We start from the raw sequence: 13,100 nt of genomic DNA, 5'->3' as shown, positions 1-13,100 counted from the left end.
AAAGCTTACAATTTGTATGTGCTAAACTGTTAGTACTTTTTGGTGTATAATCACCCTGCTAATATAAGGTATCAGATTTTAGTATCTTATGAAGAAATAAATAAAGCTTCAGAGGCCCACCTCTCATATAGAGGTCATAGAGCTACAACACGCGAGAAAACCAATTGCCGCGAAGTTTTTCTAAAGCGCTTAATTATTCAAAACACGGGCAATTCATATTATGAAAAGATCATCTCTCAACTACGTCGTTCTATCCTCCATGATACCTTTTGGAGCGAAAGTTCTCTATGATAACTAACTGGACTAGGTAATTTGAAAAACGTCGGAGGTGTGCGTACATGTCAAACCTTCACAGTTCCGGTTATATTCAGTTGAGTGGAACCGTGCGATATAATTAGGTGCAAATTGATTTCACAGAGACCATTTCAACACTTCAACATTTCGACAACTCCTTCAACATTTGTAGCTGTTTGTTCATGCTAGCCTGCTTGTTTATTCAGGTTTGATTATTTCACTTCGGCGGGCTAAATACGCGTGCCTTTATACAGTTCTGGCGCGTATACTAACGCATGCTATTGCCGAAGAACTCATAATTCATCTCTCCTGCCAAAGTACTGTGCCTACAGACAACCACAGGTGTACCCCCTTGAGATGGATGATAGGCTATGTGTATGTTTTAATTTTTTATTTATTTCCATGCCCTTATTTATATGTATTTTTTGTCTTAAGTGTAATGCAAGTAGGCCTTCATCAGGCAATTAGATTTGAAAAGCGCGTTATAGTGGTCTGTCAACAGAAAACCGAAGATCATCTATGGGTTAGTGAGTGTAGCAATCCTCTTGAACAAATTGCTCTAATAATTTAAAAAAGTAAAAAATGACCAGTACCTCTTTTTGGTGTCTCCTGATTTCCCACGTGCACTGCTCTCTTGAACGATACATGTTAACTCTCTTTTGAAGAGTCATGCCTTCCACGGCTCTTTTACGAGAGTATAGTGACACACACAAAAAAAATAACGGTGTATTTGTATATTTAAACAAATATTTTTATATGTGGAAAGTGACGAGTTACGAATAAAGGTATCCAGTAGTTTTTGTATTCACTATTAAAGTGAGTTGCTCTTCACACTTACACACTGAGAAAAGTGCCTCAAATGTTCAGCAGTAATGAGTGCTAAATTCACGAGGAAAAAAGGAAACTTACGCGATGTCTCATGAGCCTTTCTGTCGCCATAGCACACATGGGCTGTTTACAGTGAAAAGTGAAGTTTTTTGTTTTCTTTCTGCGCTGTCTGCATGGACGAATACTATTTCGGGGCGAAATAGAATTGAGTTTGCAGGAATGAAGGGAATCGCTTCTTCTCTAAAATTATTTTTGCGACACTAGCATCAATTTCGAGCTTCATATACTTTGCAGCTTCATATCTCTTCTCCACGTAGCTGCTTTTTCTGCCGAACTTTCCTCTCCCCACAAGCTGCTCTCCCCTCCTCTCTTTTTCTTCCCCGGTGCTCGTTCCACGAGGGCGTCCCGCTCTCACATCTTTGTTGTTGTTGTTGCTGTTGTCTGTGTCACAGTGACTCAACAGCATTATCGTCTTTGTCGCTATCACTTTGCCAGAGCTCTTACACTCAACACATGACACTACCCCACAGTTCAAGTTTTCTTTTCAAATAAAAAAAAACTGAACGCACAGAAAAAGAGAGAGAGGTAGGAATGCGCACATCGGGTGCATGGTGTCGACTGACTACACGAACAGCTAAGAACCTGCGGGAGACACCCACCATAAACTACAGAACTTCAGAATATACCAGTGATTATGCTATTCGAGCAGTGAAATGCGACATAATTTTCTGCTAACAAGTATGTTGATCTAAACCCCATTTAAATGACAGTGACTGAAGTCCTGCTTTATTCGGACTAACGTAATAACCAATACTTCTGGAATATGCATGACTTAATTGTGATCAGTATTGTTCAGTAAACGAACGTCTCAATTGATCTGACACTATCGCAAACAGAATGACAGTATGCAAACTAAAGGAGTTTCACCAACTTGCATTTCTGCGTTTGCTGTTTACGCCAATTCTTGTTTTGTATCGAATTTGCAGTATCTGAGCCTTAGGAACGCACTCTTTCGCAATCACACTGGCAACCATATTTACTTCAGTACTCTCTTTTGTATTCGTTTTTTTTTTCGCAGGAGCAGGGTCATGTTTGTTTACTCCTGGTTCTCGAAAAATATTCAGCAGTTCTGAATTTCCTGCGTATGTTGGAGGTGCCCAGTCAGCGTTTAGGCCACCAGGTTCTCAAGCTACACGAACGTTGCCTATGATTATGTCGTAGAGTGGGGAGTTCATACAAGCGGCCATAGCTTGACCAATAAAATAAGTTGATGAAAATGCAACTGAGGCTTTCGGTAGAACGTGGGTACTACCATAGACCAAAGTTGACCCCCGTATTCACAAACACTGCTTCATTCAAAAGCTCTCCTAGACTTGACAAAGTCAAGGCAGAGCGTGCTCCTTCACTCAAGAAACCGCTGCGTTTCATAAACACTCCTCCACACTTCCTTCGCCAAGGGAGGCCTTGGAAATGCTCCCTTCACTTGAGTGAACCGCATGGGCTGAAAAAGGCGCCTGATAACGAAAGTATTCGTAATTTTGGGGTAAGAAATGCCTATCTCTGTACAATAAATCAACGCTTTTCTTAAATATTCTTTTTTTATAAACTGACATTACACCAAAATACATGCATTCAGAGAGGTAACATGGTTTCCGTAAGCCTTGAGGTGGTAGAGTTAGCGAATCCCCACTTCAAGTGTGGCAATAGTGGCACCCAGGCAGCTGAACGAACAGCTGCTCGTGTTTCGTCTGCTGTTGAACATTTCCGCGAGCTTCGTTTATTTCGTCTCATATGTGTCTAATAAATGCAGTTTACATTTACGGTAGTGCATGTGTGTGTGTGTGTTGTTTGAGACCCTACTTTTGCCTAGGTGACTAACTACATGAGTGATGGCAGGAAGCACAACAGACGGTTTGTTGCTTTGTTCACTTTCGCTTTGCTGTCAGCCTTCTGATCCCTAGTGTAGGCACTCAAAATATAACGCAGAGAAGTAGATTTTACCATTTATCACATTACATTGGCATGCTTTTAGAATTCACCACCGCATTCTGTGCAATGATTACTGGTACGTAAATTTCTTCTCGCTGCGAGAGTACGTGTACATTTCCTAATTCCAGGGCACTGTGCAATGTTTATTTTTCTCATTTACTGTGAATGTCAACGTGGTACTTTCGTAGTTGTTCCTCAGCGTGTAGTAGGAAATTTGGAAAAGAATGCTCACTACTGACATTCATGGTAATACCACGGTAGCTTTAAAAAGCAGGCATGGTATACTCGTGGCTGAGCGTTTGAATTAGACTGCTACGCAAGTTAAGAAAACGATCATGTGCTTTACTTCAACTAGTGGCGAAAGATCTTTTTAGAGTTGTTGTTTTCTTCAATTAGCAGCATATATAGTCAGTTAAAAGTGTGTTTGTGTATGTTCCAATTTAACACTTTAAACTTCCAAGGATGCCTGAGTAAGCAGTTATTTTTTTAATATTTCTTTCGCCCTGCATTTGTGAATGTGCTAATATGACTGATTCAATGAGACGCAACCTTTAAATTTTTGTAGCTTCCGTCACCAAGTTCACACAGCGGCCATGTCTTAAAATGTTTGTCTGGTCTCCTTTAACTACAAGCTCAGAAACATATTCGTTAATGCGCGAATGACCTTTGCACTTATGTTTTGGCTTTTATTTGTAGAATACAATTGCTGGGAATAGCTGTTGAAAATGATCGTGGTGTCTGTGCTACATTCTAAACCCTCGGCAATACATCACTTGAAGAAGAGGTTTTATTCTTTTGGAAATCATAAAATTGAAGCCGCTTCTGATTTTTGGCACTGTTCTGTCTTAAAAACGACCGTGTGAGTTCTCTGAACCGTGAAGAAAGTGTCGTCATGAAGCAGAGGATTTTACTCTCATGATTTAACAAATACCAGTGCAACAAAGTGGTAAAAAATGCTCAAAAGCATTGCAGTCATCACAGATACATCTGGCCAGAACCCTGTAAATAAAATATCCGCTATTGTTGCAACAATGGCATGTCTGCACGTTGTAACCACGCCATCTCAGTTTCGTGAAAGGGGAGTGGCATTGTTGTATATAAAACAAGTTTGATTTTTGTAGAACTGTTTTCTTGTAGATTCAGAGAAGCGGTTTTTGTGATCCTGTTTCATCCTGAAAAGACAAACATGACAAGAATTGTGAATTAATAAATGATCAAAGCGGAAATTGCGAATGGCAAAATGAACCTTTATACATGGGGCTGATGAAGAGAAATGTGGCAAATTTAAGAGTCCAACTGCAAAGTGTTCATCAATCAAGCATATCCAGCTGACACGCTCTCAAGATAAAGTTAAAGCTCGTAGGACATCATAAATATAAGGGAGGTAGTAGACACCATAGCGCGTCTAATGCAGTGCAGCTGCCCGCATTCATTGCAGATTTTGTCCTTTTCTATACAGTCATGCAAACTCTGCAATTCATTGCTAATGCGGCACGTTTTAGGAGACCTTTCCTCTGTGTTATTCTCTCGTTAGCATGTCCTCTGCACGAAAGAGCCAAGAAATATTATTAGGAAAACGTAATAGTTAGGACACCAAAGCCGCATTTTTCTTTACTTTTCGTGGTGCACACGTTCAATATTATTTCTTTGCGTTAAAAACAGACATGATTGAGTTATTCAGCTTTGACTATTTTGACACATGTTTGGCTTAGGCACTTGGGCAGCTGACCAGGCATATGGTTATGTATTTTCATTATCTAATTGCAAGAAGCAACGACGTAGCCAGCGGTATCTCTTCAGGGGGGGGGGGGGGAGGACTTCAACCATAAAAAATTACCTTATAATGTATCTGTTGTATTTCTATTTCATATGTTTGCGTTTTGATACGACACTCCATGCATTTTTGCGTACATGTAGGTTACACAGAGCAAGAACCTCTGCTTGATTTTCTATAGCTGGGTTTGGTTGTTCATTAGTATTGTGAGCTGCATAGACACTGTATATCGAAGCAAATTTTCACGAGTAGTAGCAACAACAGCACACTCAATGGGCTCAATTGCATTGTGTTTTGTTTTGCTAAACTGTCTCTACTAGCTATTTGACTTAAACAGGGAGAAAATGAACAAAAAAACAGGAGAGCTTACCTCCTCGTTGATACAGACTATCATCTAAGGAAGGTATGCTCGCCGTATATTTCGACTAGGGTAGCAAAGATTCACCGGAAAGGAAGCCGCTCAGGAGTACGATAAATGCAGCACAACGAAAGTTTGCAATTACGTTTCCTCTCCGCTTGCTTATCAAGCTTTCGCGCCACGCTTGAAGTGATGTGGTGTGCGAGCTTCATCGAAACACTTGAAAGCACTGGCGTCCGCAATAAATCTTGGAGCACTCGCACGACGAGTATATGCACACCCGAAGGCAGGTAATCTACTGGCTCATGCATGGAACACATCACATCACGGCACTGGCAAGCACTCCTCGTGACATCGCGAGCACCTGTCCCGGCGCCACAGTAGCCGTTCCGCCGTTCCACGCGCTTCCCGCACAGCCACAACGCACGTGCCGGCACACTGTCGCACCCAAGGAGAGGGCGATAAAAGCGTCGCCCATTGGCTTATTCGTCCCCCGCTTGCGTGCGGCAGGAGTCCCGGCATGTGCGTTGCAGCTGTGCGGGAAATGCGTGGAACGGTGGTGGTGGTAGTGGTTCATGTGGAAAAGGAAGAAGGCACCTAATTTCTGTCTGCCTACAGGCGACACGGCGCAGTGCCTTTGGGTGGGGTAGAGGGGGATGAAAGAGGATAGGAGAAATAGTGGTGGAGTGTAGAGAGGGATGTCCGGGCCGCTTCAGCGTGAGCAGCAGGCCGTCGGCAAGGGCAAGGGCAGCATGGCTCCTGGGTTCAGTGGTAGGCGGCAATTCCCGACTCCTCCACGAACTCCGCCAGGCTGCGGTGTGCTGCTGGATGTGGACGAGACGGGAACAGCAGGTGTTTCAGGGTGGAGACGGGCAGACCCTGTCTCCTGTAGGCCGCGTAGGCCCTCAAGCGTTCCTGTGCTGAGCCAGGGCAGGCACAGAGGAGGTGTTCGAGGGTCTCTGGGTCTCCGCAGCGGCTGCAGGCCGGGGAGGGACAGAGGCCCTTGGCGTGGCGGCGGGCCGCCGTCCATACGCAGCCAGTCCGCAGTCGTAATAGGGAGGCCCGTTCTCTCCTGGTGAGGCCCGTCTCTGGGAGAGGCTTTGGTCCTCGCCCGCTGGCCACCCTCGGGTCTGGGTGGACTGTGATGAGGAGCCTCTTGAGACGGGCCTGTGAATAATCCCTGGCCGCCACGGCACAGGAGTAGGGAGTACCAGGCTGGTGGGCAGCCTTGGCGAGGGTGTCCGCCTTCTCGTTTCCAGCGATGCCCACGTGGGAGGGCAGCCAGTGGAAGGAGACGGACACCCCGGCGTCGGTGAGGGCGCGAACCTTGGCTCTCAGGAGGCAGGCCGTCAGTCCGGCACGGCGGGAGTTGGCCAGGGTCTGCAGGGCCGCCTTGCTGTCGCATAGAACCGCGGCCGGCTGAAGGGGGATGTCCTCAGCCAGCAGGTCTACTGCGAGATGCAGTCCAGCCAGTTCCGCAGCCGTGGAGCTCGCCGGGAAGGGAAGCCTGCACTGCTGGCTGTTGGTTCTGGACGGGATTACGCATGCGGCCGCTGTGGTCCCGTCTGGCATCACAGATCCGTCCGTGAACACCTGCAGCCGTCCCTCCAATTGTTCCTGGAGCTTGCAGAAGGCCGTCTGTTGCAGCGCGGCCGCAGGCGTTCGCCGCTTTGTTGCCCCTTCCAAGCAGAGGTGGACCTCTGGTAGCTGGTGGTGAGGCGGTGGAGAGGCAACCGGAACTGGCGGATCTGGGACCATTTGGTGATACAGCAGGCAGAGGCCTCCCATCCGTGATCCTGGCTGGCTGCGGAGACGCTCCAGGAGGGCCCTGCCGTCGGTGGCGCGGTGAAGGCGGTCAATGTGGCCCAGCGCTCGTTGTAGCATACGTAACGACAGGGGCCACTCTCCTGCCTCTGCGAGAGTTGCTGCCACCGGCGAACTTTTGGGAAGCCCCAAGATGGCCCTCAGTGCACTCCTGTGGAGTCCCTCCAGCAGGTGTCTCCTGGCCGGTGTCAGGCTCACCAGCGGGAAGGCGTACAGGAGGACCGAGGACGCCGCAGCCTGGTTGAGCCGGAGGGCCCACTTGGTGGAGCAGCCACGGCCAGGCAGCTGCAGCCTGCTGATGGCGCCCTGGACGCGCCGCACCTTGGTGGCAGCAGCCTTGGCAGCCGGGATCCAGGTGAGTCGGTGGTCGATGGTGAGGCCCAGGTACTTCACCACCAACCTCCAAGGCAGGCTGCGACTGCCAATCCTCAGCCGTCTCACGTGGGTCCGTGCTGCCGCCAGCGGGTGAATCAGCAGGGCCTCGGTCTTTGTGGCAGACACCTTAAGCCCGATGCCTCCGAGGTAGGCTACCACTGCATCGAGGACCGCCTGCAGTGATCTCCTGATGGCGGGGATGGACCGCCTTGGTCCCCGGACCCAGAGTGCCACGTCATCTGCGTAGATAGAGCAGCGGGCCGGGAACCTGGTGTCCGTTGGGAGGGACGCCGGAAGTCCTGCCAGTGCGATGTTGAAGAGGAAGGGGCTCAATACTGAACCCTGTGGGACACCAGCAGTGATGACCCTGGGTTGGCTGGTTGCCCCTCCAACGCGGACGCGGAAGGTCCTCCCGGACAGGAAGGCGGTCACGAAGCCTCGGAGGCTACCGCTGATGCCGAGGCGGTCCAGGGCCGCCTCGATCGCCACGTGTGGGAGTTCGTCGAAGGCGCTCTCCACGTCTAGCAGCAGCAGCATGGCCACGTCCCCGCTGCTCCTGGCGTCCTCGAGGGTAGCGACGACGTCCGAGATGGAATCTGCCGTGCACCGGTGCCGCCTGAAGCCCGTCTGCTGCTCCGGGAAGAAGCCCAGTTGGTCGGCAATCCACTCCAGTCTCTCCAGAGCCACCCTCTCCATCACCTTGCAGGGCGCGGAGGTGAGAGACACTGGCCGGTAGGAGGAGAGAGCCGTGGCCTTCCTCCGGGGCTTCAGGATTGGCGCCACCACCGCAGTTTGCCAGGACTCGGGTAAGGCTCCGGTGCGCCATACGTCATTGTAGTATTCCAGGAGTCGTTGACGGCCACCTCCATCCAGGTTGCGGAGCATTTGGAAGGTGATGCCGTCGGCCCCTGGAGCACTTCGTCGCTTGGTCCTCTCGAGGGCTGCCACCAGCTCATGTATTGCTATGGGCTCTTCGCACAGCTCCCGCACCTGCGCGGACACCCATCGGGGATGGTGACAAGAGGTAGGGCAAGGGAGGGCAGCAGGCGGTGGTGCAGCAGGCAGTAGGGCTCTATCTCTGGCAGCAAACTGGTCAGCCAGCCGTTCTGCCAGATTCGCAGCCGTGGTTGACAGGTGAACAGCCAGGGACAGTCCCTGGTTCAAGGCCCGGGGCGCCATCAGCAGGCACTTCAGCAGGCGCCAGGCCTTCGTCCCATCCCGCGAGCTGTTGATTGAGGCGCACACGCCCTGCCAGCCCTGGTTCCGGCGCCTGCGTGCGTGGCGTCTGCAGACGGCATCGATTCGCCGGAAGACCGTCCAGAGCTCCGGTTGGCGTTTGTTCAAGGCTTGCCACTCTGCACGTCACCGTGCCGCCCTCAGAGCCAGGTTCCGGATGTCTGGGACGGGCTGTCCCTGCTGAACCTTGGCAGTGACCGTTGCTGCCCTCGCACTGTGGGCCACCAGTTGCAGCAGGTCCCCGCTGCTCGTGTCCTGCTTGAGTAGTCGCCGGTAGACCTGCCAGTCCACCACGCGGTACTCGCGGTCCCGTGGAGCCCTACCTCTGAAGGGAGACAGCAGGATGGGCAGGTGGTCTGAGCCCCAAGTGTCCGGGAATGGTGACCAGGCATACTGGCAACCCTCCGTGGCAACGCTGAGGTCTATGGCAGTGCTGGTGACCTGCTGCCCACGACGGAGGAAGGTGTTGGCACCCGAGTTGAGGATCGCCAGCCCCAGCTGCTGGAGGACATCACGCAGCTCTCTGCCTCGAGCGTCAGTCCTGCGGCCGCCCCATGCTGGGTGTTTTGCATTCACGTCCCCGCAAAGCAGGAACTCCTTGCCCAGGTGATGCGCCAGCTGACGAAGGCATCTGGGGTCCCAGGGCTGGCCCGGCCAAACGTAGATGCTGGCCACAGTGGTGTCCTGCCCCCCGATGTGGATGCGGACGGCACAGCATTCAAAGGGGCCTCCAGCCAGGTCAGCCACCTTCACCTCTGCCTGCGGGAGCTCGCGCCTGGCGTAGATAGCACACCGGGAACGTCCTTGCTGGTGGCTGTCGTTCAGGCAGGGGGCATCAGGGCAGGTCGCCAGAGTGCAGCCAGTCCTGCTGCTGTATCCAACGTACCCTGGCAGTCGAAGGTCCTCCGCCTGGGCATACACCTCCTGTAGTGCAAGCACGTCGTAGTCGCTTCGCAGGAGGTGCTCTGCCAGGTCGTCTCTTCGCTGCCCCAGCCAGTTTACGTTCCACTGCAGAACGCTAGGGCGTCGGCCTCGGCTCGTTCCGGGTGGGGAGCTAGCCATGATTAGTTGTGGGGAGTGGAGAGCCTCCCGTCTGTAAGCAGATGGCTCGAAGAGGGTGGTCCAGGGGAAGAGACTCTCCCACAGACCGCAGGGTGTTCAGCAGGGTGGCGACGATTTGGTAGGCCGGGTCAGCTGGAGGCAACTCTACTGTCACAGCAGGCAGGCCCGCAGGAGCCATGGGCACAGCAGGCCGGCCTCCGGGGGCAATAGCTGCAGGCTGGGCCGCGGGAGTGGCAGCTGCAGCAGGAGGGGCCTCAGGAACAGCAGTGGCCACTGGCAGGGCCATAGGGGCAGCAGCGCTGGTGGACTGCAGTCCCTGGAGTGGCTGGCGGCGAGATTTTCGAGGCGCCGGGATGGGTCTGGCCGGAGGGAGGGGCGGCGCGGGGTGGCCCTTCACCACGCTTGCAAAGGTCCGCGCCTCCCGAATCTCCTCTCGCACCGCTGCTGCCACTGTGCGCCTCGAGAGGATGGTTGGGGAGGATGCCATGATTGTGGCAATCTTCCGCTGCTCCTGCCACCGATGGCACTCTGGGGTGTCTGCAGAGTGGGGGCCCCCGCAGTTGGCACACCGGGTCTGCTTGCAGCTCTCTCCAGGGTGGGTCCGGCCGCATCTGATGCAGCTGCCTGGCCAGCTGCAGCTCTCCTTCACATGGCCGAACCAACCGCATTGCCGGCACTGCAGAGGGCGGGGTCTGGCTGGCCGCACTGGGAAACGGACCAAGAAGAGAGACACGTGCTCCGGCGGCACAGGGCCGGCGAAGCGGAGCGTCACGGTTCGCCCCTCCCTGGCAGCAGAGAGCACCGGAACGGCCGACTTGATCCCAGGCAGCAGGCTGTCCACCGCAGGCTCCCCGTCGACACCATGTAGGAACCCCGTGCTGGTCTTGTGGTCAGCGGGTTCCTTGGCAGTGACGGGGATCCCCTTTAGCTCCTTGATGTTCAGGAGCTGCTCCAGGCACTCTCGCGTGGTAGCGTCAGCAGCCACAATGTTGCGTTTGTGGTTTACGCGTATTGCAGCCACGCCGGGCCTTGTAGAGAGTGCCTGTGCGAGGCCAAACCACGGTACGGCTGCCCGCCCGGTTCCGCTCCGTTTTTTCTTTGCGAACCCGGTTTTCGACCGGTCCAAATGCGCTGACAACGTTTCGGCTTCGGCCGGAGGGGACGAGCCCGCAAGCTCTCTAGGTTGCTGGTTGGCTAAAAAAGACCGGTGGCCCATGACGTCATCACGCAAGCCGAAGCTGGTCGTGAAGCATGGCGCTCGGCTGAAGCAACAAAGCGAGTGGCAAGGCCTAGTTGTCAGCCACGTAATAGAAGCTTATTTGGACGATATTGCAATTCCCATTAGAGTTGATGAGCATCCGGGGATATATTCATCGAAAGGCAGCAAGCCAGTGCAACCTTCCTGTCCTCGTCACCGGCTGTGATCGCTGAGAGAACCCGAGGGAGATTTGTGTTTACGCGTGGTTCGGAGACCACCGATTTCATGTACTTCGTGCCATCGTGCGCATTGACTTTGGATCCGGAACGTCAACACCATCAGGTGTCATCTTCGAATGACACATACTGGTCGTCAAAAGTATTCGATCGCTGCCGGCAGCGTTTGGTATTTGTATGTGCACCGTGTTCGCGGTTCATTTGTGAGAAGTATTGGTGATGAAACAATCTGCGGTGATAAACAATATCGCCGTTATTCGACATTTTTGGCGGCTTGTGCGCTACTTTGCCGCTGGCAATATGCTGTGGCGACAGCGTCGCGTCCGAAGTGCTCAATCGTGTCTCCAGCTGACGAAGTTTGCTCACAAGATAGCGGTCGGGGTATGAGCCTGCGATGTTCTGGAGCGGTGCTAGACGCAGAAGTTATTTGCAGCATGTGTGTGCTCTGAAATGCGTCGTACATGGGTGCGGTCAGTAGAGCTTCATTGTGTATCTGGCATCTAAATACAGGAATTTCATCGAACTTGAATGCGCTCTAGCTCGCGTAAGGTTTGTTTCAAGTTATTTCTGCACTTGCACACTTTGCTTTCATACAGTGCTGTATTAGATATGTGCAAAAATGTCAGAGTCATAAATGACAACTTCAGGTAACTTTTATGTCTAACGTGTGTAAATAATACATACAGAAAAATTCACATAAGAGAAGTAGTGATGCGAAAGATTTCTTGATGTTCCCAACCACAGAGAAAGCTTATCGATAGTCAAATAAAAAAATGCTGCGGTTCCTTAAAAATTCTTATATTATAATCGAAGGCTATATGCTTATAAGGGAAAATACAGTAAATAACCACAACCGTGTGTGTTGAATATAAAATCTCTTAACGTACAGCTGTCAGAACAACTTGTGTCAAACTTTCATGGCAGTTATGATGATAGTTACAAAAGCCAACCGAGTTGCCAAAATTGTAGCTTTCCAGTACCTTGCAGATTGGCTTTTGCTCATTCTATTGTCACTGGATTACCTTTTTGTCTTGAACATTTTATTTATAGCAAAGAAAATTTATCCGTATTAACCAAACAGTTTTCTTGGAGGCTCCTTTCAGTACGTTTTGATTACCAATTTCATTTGAACCTGGTGCTGGATACCGTGTCCTGAAGCTACTCACGCCAGTAAAATCTTCCCATGGGCTATTTTGCGCTGTCGCTGATAGGCTGAGAAAAGGGCACTGACAAGAGACGTCTTCAGGTATGCTCGACTTGAAACATGACACACACCTGAAGTAATGGAGCATAAGCCGAGGCCTAATCGCCATCTGCATAAAAGAAGCTGATATAGATGTTATTGTGATTTTAGTACGAGAAATAATCAGCATTTGTGGAATTACTCGTCGAAAGACAGCAAGGCAGTGCTAGGTTTTGGATGTTATATCACACACGGAAAGGCACCGTGTGCTTTGTACGTGAGTGTCACGTGCTCTCAATTGTGTGTGTTTCATGCCATTGTTAACTTCTCAAATATTCCCATGCAGGTGAAATCTACATATGACTCATGCTCATTGAACACAAACGTGAAACGTATTGGACTGCTGCGCTTGGTGTCCAGAGTACACAGTAAATTGCATTAGTTTCATTGCCTTTTCATCGCTGTCATGTATGTTCTATTGTTTCTGAGCTATTTTGCTGTTTGTTTTGCTCTATAATGACGGCATAGCCTTCAAGGAACCGATAGTGTCCTTCGATGTATACCTGCAGTGAGTTGCAGCAGCTTTAGGTGCTGTTTTCTGTGTTTTGCATCGTGCAATGTGTTTGAGTTACTAATTAAACCATGCAGGTAATCAGTCAAGCACTGTTCTTGATCAAACTATAAAAGCTGGATTGATCTGCTTCTCTCACGTACTATTTGTTTGAAAAAATAGTTACCTGTGG

General features: G+C 50.9%; 1 long non-coding RNA gene across 1 annotated transcript in view; it reads right to left on the bottom strand.

The window, feature by feature from the left end:
* Window positions 1-3,933: 3,933 nt before the first annotated feature.
* LOC119162389 (uncharacterized) overlaps window positions 3,934-13,100 on the bottom strand; it is a 166,523-nt gene continuing 157,356 nt past the window's right edge. The window contains exon 4 of the long non-coding RNA XR_012887345.1: window positions 3,934-4,283. This is a non-coding gene — a long non-coding RNA (uncharacterized LOC119162389). The remainder of the gene's footprint in view (window positions 4,284-13,100) is intronic.

This window comes from Rhipicephalus microplus, chromosome X (genome assembly GCF_043290135.1).
Source record: "Rhipicephalus microplus isolate Deutch F79 chromosome X, USDA_Rmic, whole genome shotgun sequence".
Taxonomy (NCBI): Eukaryota; Metazoa; Arthropoda; class Arachnida; order Ixodida; family Ixodidae; genus Rhipicephalus; species Rhipicephalus microplus.
The sequence above is the reverse complement of the archived record's forward strand: the minus strand, read 5'-3'. Positions and strand labels throughout refer to the sequence as shown.